This window comes from Falco peregrinus, chromosome 1 (assembly GCF_023634155.1).
Source record: "Falco peregrinus isolate bFalPer1 chromosome 1, bFalPer1.pri, whole genome shotgun sequence".
In the NCBI taxonomy this organism is placed as follows: Eukaryota; Metazoa; Chordata; class Aves; order Falconiformes; family Falconidae; genus Falco; species Falco peregrinus.
The window spans coordinates 127,079,552-127,093,449 of NC_073721.1; the positions used below are offsets into that span (position 1 = coordinate 127,079,552).

At 41.0% G+C, this 13,898-nt stretch overlaps 1 long non-coding RNA gene across 1 annotated transcript; it reads right to left on the minus strand.

Annotated features, from left to right (window-relative positions):
- Positions 1-10,470: 10,470 nt before the first annotated feature.
- LOC114012724 (uncharacterized) lies at positions 10,471-13,077 on the minus strand. Its single transcript, XR_003555383.2, has 3 exons — positions 12,977-13,077; positions 12,595-12,662; positions 10,471-10,698 (listed from the first exon to the last, which is right to left on the minus strand). It is a non-coding gene; the product is annotated as an uncharacterized LOC114012724 (long non-coding RNA).
- Positions 13,078-13,898: the final 821 nt, after the last annotated feature.

Genomic DNA, 13,898 nt, shown 5'->3' on the forward strand with positions numbered 1-13,898 from the left:
GCATGTTTCACAGGGGAAGGAGAGACAATTAGTCTGAGACGCTTGAGGTGGCTTCCACTGTCAGGCGACACGGTCAGTTCACAGCACCCGTGTGTGAGGGGAAGGGGAAGCGGATCTTGACAAAGTCAGGCACGCCAAGTTCTTACTGCTTCAGAGACAGACAGGCTTTTTTTTTTTTTGCCTTTTTTTTTTTCCCCCCCCAATATTTTCTCTCTCATGGTATTTAAGTAATAGTTCTGCTGCTCTCGTGGCCAAACATCTCAGACAGATGAGAAGATTTGGAGTGAGCTCCTGTGGCACAGCAAGTGCATGATACAATTGCAGTACCTGCAGGTTGCAAAATGGCGTTGAGAAGATGTGGGAGAAACAGAAGAGGATCAGTTTTCCCCCTGAAAGGAGTAAGAACAACTTTTAAGGAATGAAGTATAAAATGCATTCCTTTCCTGAAATACAACATACCTCATGCAGAATCAGTCAGCTGTGATAATGGTGTCATGGTATATATGTCCCTTCCTCTTTTCCACCTGATTCTGTACCATACTCACATACCAGTATTTGCATTTTGGCACTTTTAATTGCTGCTATACTGGTAGCCAATTAATTTGCCAATCTGCTTTCTGCAGATGGCAGTGTAGATTCACATTCTAAATCTAGCGTTGCAAATTTTACTTCATTGTGAAGCTAGATAGTTAACAGGATTTTATGTCCGCTCTGTTAAGCTTATTGTTCCTGCATACGCTTTGTGCAAATGTGAACACTGTGAGAAAGGAAATATTTGTCTAAATAATGTAAATACAATATAAACATAACAAATTTGAGCTCAGAACCCCACGTGGATTTCACACACATTGGTTCTTTACCAGCCGGTAAAAGCCTGCTCAGAAATCTCTCTTCACGTCATGCTTGGTGATATTTCCCCCCTCCTGATTAAGCGGCTCCTGTCAGGCGTTGGGTGAGCTCCCAGCTCCATGGCTGGCAGCAAACAATCCCCCGCCAGCAACAGGGAGCTGTGTGAGCCTGGGTGAGAGCTGGCCCTTGCACACTTTTTGTGATTGCCTTTGCATATCTGGGTGGTGAGGCAACACCAGGCAGTTTTCTTTTTCCAATTAATTGGCCATTTAATTTCAGCCAAGTTCCAGTCCACATGATCCAGTCCTAGTCTATTTATTTTCCTGGTTGGAAAGGCTGTATTGCTGCTTCTTCTTCCTGAGCTTCTGACTGTAATCTTCCATGGTGTGTTGGAATAATGTGCCTCTTGGCATCTTCAGCTCAGCCTCTGACAGGGATCTTGGCTAGTCCTTGAGAATGGTTTGTTTTGGCTTCTCTGGCTCTTGACCTCACCATGGTGCAGCATTAACGGAAGATCGGTTGTCATGCTGCATAGCTGTCATCATGAAACACAATGCAAGCACAAGAACTAAGTTTTAAACACCATACCTATCTTGGAGAAACTGAAGGACAGAAAGAAGAAAATTTGTTTGGGGTTGTATCAAAACCTTACATGCTTCCAGATCTTTCTGTTGAAGAGCTGTCTCTGTAAGAGTAGCCATAAGGTATGCAAATTTAGCATCCTTGTAGAAATTAAAAAAAAAAAAAAAGTAAAAATATGCAATAGTAGCATTTAACTTTGGAAAGAGGAGCTGTGCAAAACAAAGATGTTTGTCAAAAGCATTTAAGGGAATGTCAAATGGAAGCTGTTTCAAGGCAGAGTATTAAAAACTCTTAAGCAGGGGCAGGTCACTCAAAACACTAGAAGATCTCAGAAATAACAGTGTACTTTAACAGAGCTGGAGAGGCTATTTAATGTTAAAAGCCACGTTCTTAGGTATCAGAGGTTGTGTCCCAACAAAGAAAATAGAAACACAATCTGCCAAGTTAAATGCAGAACTACTGTGTGCAACCAGAAGGATCTTGAAGGAAACTCACTGAAAGCATACAAAAACATTCACATGCATTAGAATTACACATCTGATCACCTGCCATCTTACCAGCTTTGGCAAAAGTGTAAAAAGAAGTTATCAAGGAGAAATAAGGCTGTAACAGAAAAGGCACTGAATTTCTGTTTGCTGCAGGAGATTCTTCTCAGAGCAGAGCTTTTTCTTGGGGGGGTTGTATGTCAGAGAAACTGGAAATGTCGTTGGAGTTTAAGTGTTGGAGCAACTGATGAGATACTCAGGACCAGAACACAAGATTTTAAAGGAACTTGGACATATTACTTAACTACTGGCAGCAGTTCTAGTTGGGTGGCCAGGACAGTGGCTTAACTGATCTCCTTTGGGAGCGACGTGAAGAACTACAGAAGAGAAGCCTCACCCAGCAGGTTGATGAAGGCGAACAGCAGATACAGATGGTGCATTTGGAGACAGGCAGCACTGCCCTTTCAGAAGAAGGTCAGTTCTCTAAATCTTGTGAGAGATTTCTGAAGGTGTCAAAAAGAAAATGCTTGTGGTTTATTTGATCATAATAATGCATTTGAATTTTTAAGAAAAGCCCTTGCCAAACGTTCTTAAACTATGAAGCTATAAAGTAAGAGGAAAAGTTTGCTTATGGATTAGCAATGAGGTAAAAGCTAGGAAGACTGGAGAAGGTAGCTTCTTTACTAGTGACATGACCATTTGTGACCTGTCTTTATCCACATATGCATAAGTGAGCTGAGGGGGAAAAAATGAGTGACAAGATAATGTAATTTGTTGAAGCTATGTATCGTATAATCAAAAGTGCCACTGACTAGAAAGGGTTACTGAATTTCATGACACTGGGTAACTGAGTAAATTGAACAGCAGTGGAATTCACTTTTGATAAATGTCAAGTAATGTGTTCAGGAGAAAGAAAATTATTGCAATGCCACATACACAGTAGGCCCTTGGTGCTCTCTGATAGCTTCTCCTTTATCCCCATAGGTATTAAAAAAATACCCATGGGGTGGGGAAAAGCGAAGTAAATGCTGGGAATTGGTAAGATATAAATTAAGAATGAAGTGGAAGATACTGTCAGGGTATGAATTTTCACTGCTCTTCTGCATTTTGAACACTGCATTTCCAGTCACAAAGTTATAAAAAGGTTACAGAATGGAACCGGAATGTAATCAAAGGTGTGGGATGGCTCTTGTTCGAGGAGATGGCAAGGGAGTTTTGAAAGGAGGACAGGAAGGAGTACTGTGATAATGATATGCATGATGATGGATGGTATGGAGGAAATGAATAAGAAAGATTATTTAGTGTCTCTTTTGCCAGTAGAGCAAACAGGCACTGGGTGAAATTACTAGGCAGCAGGATTAAAGAAAAGGACATATATTTTGGGCACTCTGCACAATTTAATTGTGCATCACACAGGTGTATTGTGGAGGTCAAAAATACAAGTGAGTTTAGAAAGGTGTTGTGTAAATCAGTAGATGAGCAGCTCCTCAGGGACTGCTAAATAGAGGGTTGAGATTCAAACCGTGTTCCTAACCTAAACCACTTAGAGGGTATGTGAGGCAAAGGGTCCCTCTGTGCCTCTGCATGTCCCACCTCTGGGACATGGTTCTCTTGGGGATAAATCAGGTGTTCTAGGGAGCAGAGAGCCTGGAAGAAACAATGAAGCATAAAGAAAATCAGCAATGACTGGCAGATTGTGTAACAAGGTGCTGAAACACGCAGTCCTCAGTGGTGCTTCTGCAGTGGCCAGTGTGGCTCTTGATAAATGCTGCAGCAATCAGAGTCCCAGTTTGGAACAGCTTTTCCTTGCCAAGCTGTGAAGTCTGGAGGGGAGAGGGGAACCGCAGGGAGAAGTTACTTTCACTTAAGATTGAGAACTTATCTTGGAGTCTCTCCTCAGGCAAGGGTTGCCATTTGCTGAGGTTCTGTAGACCAATTGTCTGCTGCTGCTAATATGAATGTATACTAATGTTATTTAATAAAAGAATAGGAATAAAGTAGCAAACTCTTAGAGCATATTCATTAAGATAATCAACAAAAAGTATTGCAGCCAGTAGTTATGGGGGTTTTTTATAAGTCACAGAGAAGAAAAATTAATTGATTTAATGGAATTAATTTTCAGTTAGCACTACTAGGATGTCATAAGAATATGGAGATATTTGATAATATGAAATTATAGTAATTCTGGAAGGTGTTAATATTTTCCAAGTAAGAATGGTTAGAACTAGTGGTAACTGTAGAGAAGTGCAAGTTGCAGCATGTGAGCCCTTATAAATAAAGAAAACACCCAAAGTAACTTCATAAGCTAAGAAACTGCTATTTTAATCTATGTACCGTTACAGCCTGGAACAACATATTCTTTTTGTGTGCCCTGCATTTCATAATCAAGGCCTGAATGCAAATAACCTGAAAATGCATCTTCTTTCCTGGTCTATTAGTTGGTATTGTGGTGAGCAGAAAACATTTAAAGTATTTTGGAAGTAGAAATCTCCCTCAGCTGAGGGGCATGCTATGCTAGGGAATGATCATGCACTGGAAAAACACATACAGTGGTAAAAGGGGTATCTGAGAAATCAAATGCTACTGGATGCTCTAAGACTAGACAGGTTGAGTGGGAAACATTTCATCATTTCCTTGTCTGGATCTGGGACACAGAGTGATGAACAGATAGGCAGTGAAGTTCCTAAAAGGCCTACTGACTTTCAAGAATATGCATGCTTACTTACAAGTACCTGAAATTCCCCAGGCTGTTGCCTGGCACAGCCTTCCACATCGCATGCAGAGCGCTGCTCAGGCATCATAGTCTTCCACAGCATTTACAGGCAAGTCACAGACATTCTCTTTGGTTGGTTTCACTAAGTAGGATGGTTCTGTTGATGAAATGCATAACATACATTAGATTTTCTTCCTCCCTTCAAACATTTTACTTCATAAAGGAATTGCTGATTATTTATTTCCCTTTTTTTCCTCTGCAGTGAGGTTGGAAAGTTTAAGAGCCCCACGTGGTATTTTTAGAACTAGTGCTCTGTATTATTATTGCCATGACATTTTCATCAGTTAAAGCAAGAAAAAAGCCCGAGTTGTTGTTCTAGTCAAGTATTTTGATCCCTTCAGAAACTGAAGCAGATTTTTAAATGAAAGATAAACTTAGATGCATTGGTTTATTTTTTGTGCATAAGTTAACTCAAAAATAAGAGAAAAAGTACTCTATAAAATATAATAATTAGACATTCAGGAAGAACAGTCAGAGACTTACATTTGAGTTCAGGCAGAAGAAAACAGATCCCAATAGAAAAAAAAAAATTCATCTGTGAGTTACCAGCATACAAAAAAGTTGTATCCAACAATGACATTACCTAAGGGGTAAGTTGTCAGGGAGCAGCAAAAAGGAAGTTGAGTCGAGAGCAACTCTCACCAGCAAAGCGCAGTACCTGAACAGAGCAGAGCAGCCACCTCCTTTGGCAGTCCCAGGCAAGGAGACCCAGAATACAGTTGCTGATCAGTCAGGTGACAGAGCTAGCAGCAAGTTCTGAGGTATGCCTGTAGCACTGGCCAAGCAGAATAGGTACCCAGTTCTCATCTTAAATGGCTTAAATGGAGCTCCCAGCCCCTGGGGAAGATGTGGGTTGTGTCCTGGGTGAGGCTGAATGGGGCAATTAAGGCCAATTTAGAGTACAGGTAACTGGTTTGGCCCGGAAGATCACAAGGATTTTGGTGAAAATAATTTCAGTGAAGTACATAGGAGAATGAGATCTGGGATTCTGAGCCTGGGGAAGAGCTGATCACTCACCCAGCAGGGGTGGTGGGGCTTCTGCAGAGTGGGGCTGCAGGAGGAGGCGGAGGGTGCTGGGGGTGGTGTTGAAGAGCCTCCCCCCAGGGCCATCTTGGTGAGGCTGACATCTGTTTCCATCTGCTCTGACTGCAGTATATCAGGTCCAGCAATGGCCAAAGATCTAGAACTATTCATTTGCTTAAATTAATTCTTCTGTTAATAAGATAAGCCTTAAGAAAGTATTCCTGGGCTGAATTGCCTTCTGGGACTTCATTTTGTGTTTCTTGGCTGGAGTGTTGCTCTAACTCACTCCAGACTCTTTTTCCTCTTTTTAAATAGTGGAAATACAACTGTACAGTTAAAAATTTTATATATAATTAGATATAGAACAGTGAATACTGCATAAGAGAACATGCTGATGTAATAATCTATTCAGCATTACAGAAAATTAGTTATTTTAAAAGTGTATAATTAAATATTCTAAGATACTGTTCCCTTCCAATGGCAGCAGAAGCTTTTCTTTTTTTTTCTTTTTTTTTTTTTTGCATGTATTACAAATTTGGGTTTTGTGCAAGTGTTCTGAATACAGAAGTTAAATTGGCCAAGACTTTTAGCATATACTTTAAAAACTGATTACCATACTCCATCTGTTGGTAAGCTGAGCAACTGTCAAAGTGAGCAGCAAAGCCTACTAACATTTCCGTGTAGATTTGTAAGACTACAGTTAGAGTAGCAAGCTATTAATATCAAAGTAGCACTTTAGCAGGGGAATGGTGGAGTGGGGTTTTTTTTCCCCAATATGATTGTTTTAGCTAGTGGATGAGATGGATGCGTGAAGTACAGTTATCTTGCAAAGTGGCTACCACCTACTTAGAGCGAGCATATCAAGCATTGTGGTTGCTAATTTGCAAGAATAGTAGTTAGTAAAAATAGTTAATTTCAATTTCAGTGCATTTTATGAGTATGCACGAGTAGTCATTTTGGAGCATACTTCTTCTGTGAGCTTTTTATGGTGGGTTACCCTACCATGCCGTCACAGACTGTATTGCTGTCAGCTTGAGAAAAACATGTATCACAGAAACATGTTTTTTTGAAACCCATTGTTTATCATTTCTAGGTTGAGCAGCTACTGATATTTTGATTACTGTTGTCTGACTGGTTTGTCTTCACGTTTGAAAGCAATGACTTTTATGGTTTGTTTACACAGACCTTTGTTAAGTTGGGGCACAGGTAAATTATGTATTTTAATTAAACCCAGCAGCAGTCTATTTCAAAATCGACACTGTAAATATATGTCCAAATTACTATTAACACTTATTTACAGCACTTAGCAAAAAGGCAAGACATTTCCTCCCCTTAAAGCAAAACAGCAAAGCATAAAGATGAAGAAATAGTGACGTATAATGATATATCATGGGCATACTTCTGTTTATATCAGTTTGCTTTTACTCATTACCATCTGATGCTGAGTTAGATTAATTGTATACTTTCCTGGCAACTCTTTCTTCATTTGAGATGTTATCAAAACTCATTACAACAATACGATCGATTAAACAGTGTTTTGAGATTTATTAACAACACCTGTCTTGGAAGAGACTTCTTGTCTTCTAAGGGTAAAATAATCCATCTTGTCAAAATCACAAATGGCTCCCATTCTTCCACCACTTTCAGAAGGCTCAGGTGCAACTTCCCTTGTATTTTTCCAGAGAAAGTGTGAAGGAACAGACTGCTACTGTTTGTGAGGAAGCATAAAAGAAAGTGAAAAAAGCTATAGAAGCTCACATCCATGCACACATATACTGGGACATACACATGCACATTACAGGTGTGCAATAAGGCAGTGTGTATTAGCTAGTCAAATTCTGTGCTGCTGCTTATTTCTTCCTTATTTTTCATTAGTTTGCTGTGTTTGCACAATTGTATAGGTATTCCTATCGTGCATCAAACGCATCTTTTATCCTTGGAGTAACAACAAGAAGGGGAACAACTGCATATGAGGTCAGACAGGCAGCCTGTCAGTTCAGGCTTCTCTTCTGAGCGCACCCTCGGGTAGATCTGCTCAGCGAGGTATCATTTTCTAGGGATGGAGGGCAACAGGCAGGAGGAATTAAGGCTATGCAAACCCAATTAAATACATAGGGGAGGAAAAAAAAAAAGAAAGTGGAAGGGAAAGCTGGAAAGAAAACAGAAGCAGGGGGCCAGAAGAAAGACTAAATGGATTGTGATACGTGGGTCAAGGTGAGGAATCTTGGCAGAGGTGCACAAGGAGACACAGAACCACTTAGTTCCGATTTTGATTCATAATCATCTTGGCCGCATCTTTCCCATCACTGAAATAAAATGTAACTTTGGCTGCAGAAGACAGTTAAGGCATGTTGATTTCTAAGGAAAATGTTTGCTTTTCTCTCTTAAGGATAAAGTTGACATTTAGAACAGCTGGAAAAGAAGCCACAATAGGATCATTACTTTTCAAAATATATATAGCTGAAATGGTATCAAATTTATTTATGGACATCTGAGGTTTGTAAGTCTTTCTGAGTGTAAGTAATTTGGAGTGACTTTATAGAATCAATCTCGTAGCACGTAGCATTGCAAAAACTAGCCAAGGAACATCTGGGATTGACTCATCAAATAGCAGCACTTCTTGAAAAAAACCCTGTCTGAAGAGTGCACCTGTATCCAGGGAACAGCGATTGGCTTGAGGCCCCTACCCAGGCTGGGAGCAGGAAGCACATCTGTTCCTGAGAAGCAGCTGGGGAGGTTCAGTGCAGAGTTTGGCATTTTGAAAAAAGGTGCTTTCTCTAAATAGCATTTCCACATAGTATGTTTTCTTTTTTAATGGGAGCAGTCACAGCTATGTATGCAGCTCTGAGGTGCTTGTGAAATTCCTTTAATATCAAATGACATTTGCAGCAAAGATAAAGAACACAGATGCTGGCAGGAACTCCTTTAGGTTATTGTGAATAATTATTGAAAAGGCACAGCACTGATTTAGACTCCCCGTTTGCAGGGAGTTGTCTGTGTGGGAAATAAAGAGTGAATTTTGTACTGGAAATGGCTTTATGCCTGAGCTTCAGAGAGAAGCTGACAGCTGAGGGTGGCTGCTCTGTTCACCTCCTCCCAGAGCCACTCCCAGGAGGTGCAAACTGGGCTGGGCATACATAGAGCCGGTGCCAAGAGAGAAGAGTGCCCCTCTTCCCCTAGGGCTGGAGTGGATGCAGAAATGTGAAAGCATTGCTGCAGATTTCCTTGGAAAAAGAGGAACTTGGAAAGGGCTGAGCTGCAGCCAGGTCTCTGTTGCAGTTGTTGAAGCAGGCAGTCTGGGGCACACTGCAGTGCCCAGCTGGAGCAGGCCCCAAGGGTGGGATTTAGATTTCACTTAACAGACTAAATTAAAAGCTGCACCTCAAAACAGGGCTTGTAGAAACCCTGCGTGCTCCCTCACATGCTTGGGAAGCTTGCAGAGGAGAATATCACTCAGTGCCCAGTGCAGGAGGAGGAGAGCTGTTTGTAAATGCTGCAGAGAGCCCAGAGCAGGTAGGAAAAAGATTGCCCTTGGAGATGGGTGTAGCTATGGCCCTGAGGAGGTGTAGACAGCTTTTTGAGATTCCCAGCTTCCAGAGGGAAAGGGTTACATGCACTGTGAAGAAGAAGCTGTGGCTCAGCAAGAGTGAAGACAAGTATTTTAATATAGCGGTGTTGTGGTTCTTTTGTCTTACAGTGTGGTTGTGGTTTTGCAAAACATTCACATTCAATTACTGTTTTGTTTTGTTGCTGAGGAACACAAGCAAAGAAGGAAAATAATAATTTAAATTTAACTCTGCTAAATATAAATGAGATTTCATGGGACAAAGAAAAGACTTCTCTAGCTTGAGGGGGTATTGCTGTGCCAGATTTCAAAGGCCCTACTACAGCCAATAAAGTTCTTGGAGCATCTTAAAAAAACCTGTGTTTTAATAAAAATTGTTTTAGGCAACACAAATACAGCCATTGCCTCCAGGAGGGTATGTGATTGTTCTGGGAGTCACACACAAGTATATCCGTGTGTTGCCAGTTGTTACAGGATCTATTTGTAGGAAGTAGAGAGAGTCTAGGAGGATACAAGTTTCAGACCATGGCCTTAAAGTTTCAAGAAAATGTATCAAAAAAGTATGTATTACCTCACTTGCCCCAGGTGATTAAGGTAACAATATGTAAATTTATATATTCCAAGGGCAGGTACTCTGTATTTTTACTGTCCCCAGGACAATGAAGCTGTTCCTCAACAATGGTTGCTGGAATTGCCTTCTAATAAAGCCTCCATCTGCAAAATTATGCTTGTTACAATAGACCTAATTTAACTCTTTCATATGAGGTTCAAAAAGATTGTAGACAATTCTCCATTATATAAGCAAGCCTTATTCAAAAACCCCCCTTTTGTCTGGTACATTCTATTATATTGAGATACTTTCTGATAAATGGGTGTTGGTTTCAAACCAACTGTCATGAAACATCTTTTTTAAAAGATTAATTTGATAATATGAGTGCTGCTAAAATAATTGATTTATGAAGTGGTTGGGATGGTGGCAGGTTTATGTTTGTTGTTCCCTGTGCTGAATTTAATAATAGCTTGAGGCCAAGATTTTAAGGCATTTAAGCATCCCCAGCTTCACCAGGGAATCTTCTGCTCTATACATCAAAAACCCCAACAATTTGCCATAATATGCAAAGGTTCACATAACAGAATCTCATTCTGTCCTAGTTATGCACTGGATTCACAGATGTGAACTGACGTTTTTATTTTAACATCAAATATCCCAAAACTCCTGTCAAAGTCACAAGTCTAAACTCATCAGGTGCTGAGGACTCTGCTGCTCAGGGGCTGGATGGTTTGGCAGTCAGGCTCAGAGCTCAGGGCTGGCGGGTTGCAGAGTGGTGCCTCTTCTCTGTCATGTCCCCCCGGCAGACAGTGGGACTGGTGGGGAAATGCCACTTCACCCATTAGCCTTCCTCTTCTTGGCACTGAAATTGCTTAAACCATTAAAGAACTTCTGTCAATTAACATCTCTAATATTTGAGCATGCTGCATTCAGCTGGTAACATGCAAAGCTCCTTTACCTGAAATTTTATCAATGCTTAATTTTAAATGCTGCAATTTAGGTGGGTATATACACTCTGGTTTATGACCTAATATAATTTTTTTTCTTTCTGCTGAACATAGGATTATGTATTAGAATCAATTTTTCATGAAATCATCTACCACCTACCAAATAATATGAACATAAATAAAGTGGGACATGGGAATGCAGGCTGGGGAGGCAGAGATCCCGTGATCTCAGAGAACAGCTCTTCTCTACCTGCTCTTCCCGATGTTGTCTCTAGAACCAGTCCTGTAAGATCACTGCTAAGTCCCAGGGAACGACAGAGTCGAGTATATTCTGTATTTTACAGATTAAACCACTTGCTTGTCAAGCTTAAGTTGAAATTTGCCTAGCCCCCTCCCCAAAGCCCTATTTTACTGAGTACTGTACCCAAGGCAGTTTGACCGTAAGTTTTGAGAAGATTTTTCTACTCCAGCTGATGAGAGCTGGTCTTAACAGGCAACAGCCACATCCTAGAGAGATGGTATGACATCTTAGTGTCCAGCGTGGTGCCACAGCCTGGCATCTCAGCACTAGATGGTGCCAGGCACCACCATGCGACGTGTGATAAGTAGAAGATCCAATTGCACAAGCACTGAAGCAAGGCTTTCCATCTGTATTGAAGAGCTATAAAACTCCACTGCAAACAATGTTCATCAATTATGGCATAAGTACTAGGTTAAGATAAAATCAGCAATTAAGGCCAAATGCTTATTAAGGATTAAGAGATTCAATGAGAGTTCACTGGGCCATAAGGAGCAGTACTGAAGCCTGGCTAATTCTTTTGATTTTCCCAGCTTACGCACAAATGACTGCTACTATTTACCACTCATGCTCTGGAAGACAATTGGAAATGGCAATTCCAAGGGAAGAGCTCTAAAATGCAGAGTAATTTGTTGCAAGCAAGTGATTATGATTCGTGTATCTGGATGCAGGAGTACCACTGTCCCAATAGACCAATTCCTTGTGCTGTTTATGCACCTCATTTAGTTTACAGTTATGATTCCTAATTTAGGAGGCTTGGTTTTTTTCTTGTAGATTAAGAAAGCCTCAAATTGAGCATCAGAAAGTGTGTGTCAAACTGTGACCTGAACTTGAAACATGCTTTTGTATTCCCAAGTATATTTTGAAAAAAACTTCCTTTGTCCTAAACAAAATAAAACAACCCCCCCACACACACAAACTATTATTACAGCATATTGATTGGAAAGCACTTTTTATCATAGTCGAAATCTCATGTATTTGTTTCTTCCTTCACAGCAGAAAAAACAGGATTTGAATGATAAACTACTGCTCAGAATTTTGGCAGATTTTCTTTAGTGCTCTAAGAGGAATTGGCATTTCAGTGTAGAAAAAGCAACAGTTTATTGAGCTGAGGACTAGAGGAGCTGTCAATGTGCATTGTGCATTAACATATTTTCAATTACATGAAAAATGTGCATCTCTAATTTAATTTAGGTGTCAATAAAATAGCAGCCATTGTAACAGCTGATATTTACTGCTTCTCAAGCACAGAGCTGTACTCAACCTCACTCCCATTGTGCTCATCACATAATACAGAGGTCATCTTCCCTGGGACTTCTCTGCTCTGGGAACCTTCCAGAGAGCAGCGAGTAACACAGCCTGTGCAGGGGAGGAGGGGAAAAGAGAAGAGGAAACTCTTTGCAGCAATCTCCCAGCTCACTGATGTGCCTGGGTACAGATCAGGTGGGTATAGTTTACAGAAACCTCAAAAACTGGAGATGCTGGAGTCCTTCGTTAGCAGGACAGCATACAGGATACATACCTTAAGGTGGACTGGGTGACTTCTCAAGTCTCTTCTACGTTGTTAACTGTAAATCACTGTCTTTAATTCTGTGAAGAAAAAAAGAATTCTGGTCTTTAATCTTAAAGGAAATGGAAACAGGCATTGAGTAGATGCTCCCCCAAAGGCAAAAGAAATATTGAACCAGGTTAAGAAAAAGCTGACGTAGGTCAGTACTGTGATATGTTTTCAGGAACAAATGGTTCCATTAAGTCCGGGAAAGTGCTTGCATCCTTAGAAGTTAGAGCTGGCCTGGAGTACTGTGTCCATCCAGGGCACTGAAAAACTGAACAGTCTTTCATGTTCTAAGTTAGGTTACAAATTATGTAAACAATGCTTCTAGATAAAATTCGTATTTCCTTACCATTGTGAATATAATTCTTCTTATTCTTGCCTTTGCTTCTTGTCTTCTACCACATACCTGGTTCAAATTTTTTGCTGCTTTTTAAGTGCCAAATAACTTCCCTCTCGTCACTCAATTTTTTTAAAAATTGTTCAGTCTAATTAAGCCCTCTGAGCCAAGAGATGCAGAACAAGAGGGTCAATTGTGCTCCCACTTCCATGGTGTGAGCCTGGAGTAACTCCACTGAATACACTGCAGTAAATTTCCATTACCTTCAGCAGAGTTGCTCTGGACTGACAGTTCAGGGTGAGCTGACTCAAACCACTCAGAGCATCAGAAGGGCACTGAAGACAAGCCATTACCACGAGGAGCTTCTCACGGGAAGCTGTTGTGCTGCATGGGAATGAGAAAAGGAAAATGCTGTGGGAGACAGCCAGCCAGGCTGCATCATTACCAGGGGCGTCCTTGTGAATGCTGCTGTGAAGGAGGCACGTTGTATCAGGCTCTGGGAGAGAGAAAAGGAGGACAGGTGGACATGGGAGAACATCTTGAACAGCCATAGCTGTTTTCAGTCTCTGGGAGATGCCTTCCCCTGAGTCTTCCTACATTCCTTTACAGGACCTATCACACACATGTGAGTTTCCCAAGAGGCAGAGCAGCCCATTACAGTGTTTGCTGACAGGGAGAGACAGGAGTGCTCTCTTCAAGACTCAGCTTGTCTCCTTCTGAGAACAGAGTGGGGCTGGTGCCTTCTAACCTCACTCCCTCCTTGGAGGCCATGTTAGAAATTCAGTTCTTGTTCCTCTGATGAGGAAAAGTGGTGGAGCTTTTCACAGCAATTGGTTTACTTTTCTGTCTTCTAAAACCTTTTTCCAGTGGACCGTGGTTGGTGTCAAGAGCATTCCTGGGGGGAACAGAGAGATCAGGAAGAAAAATTACTGTC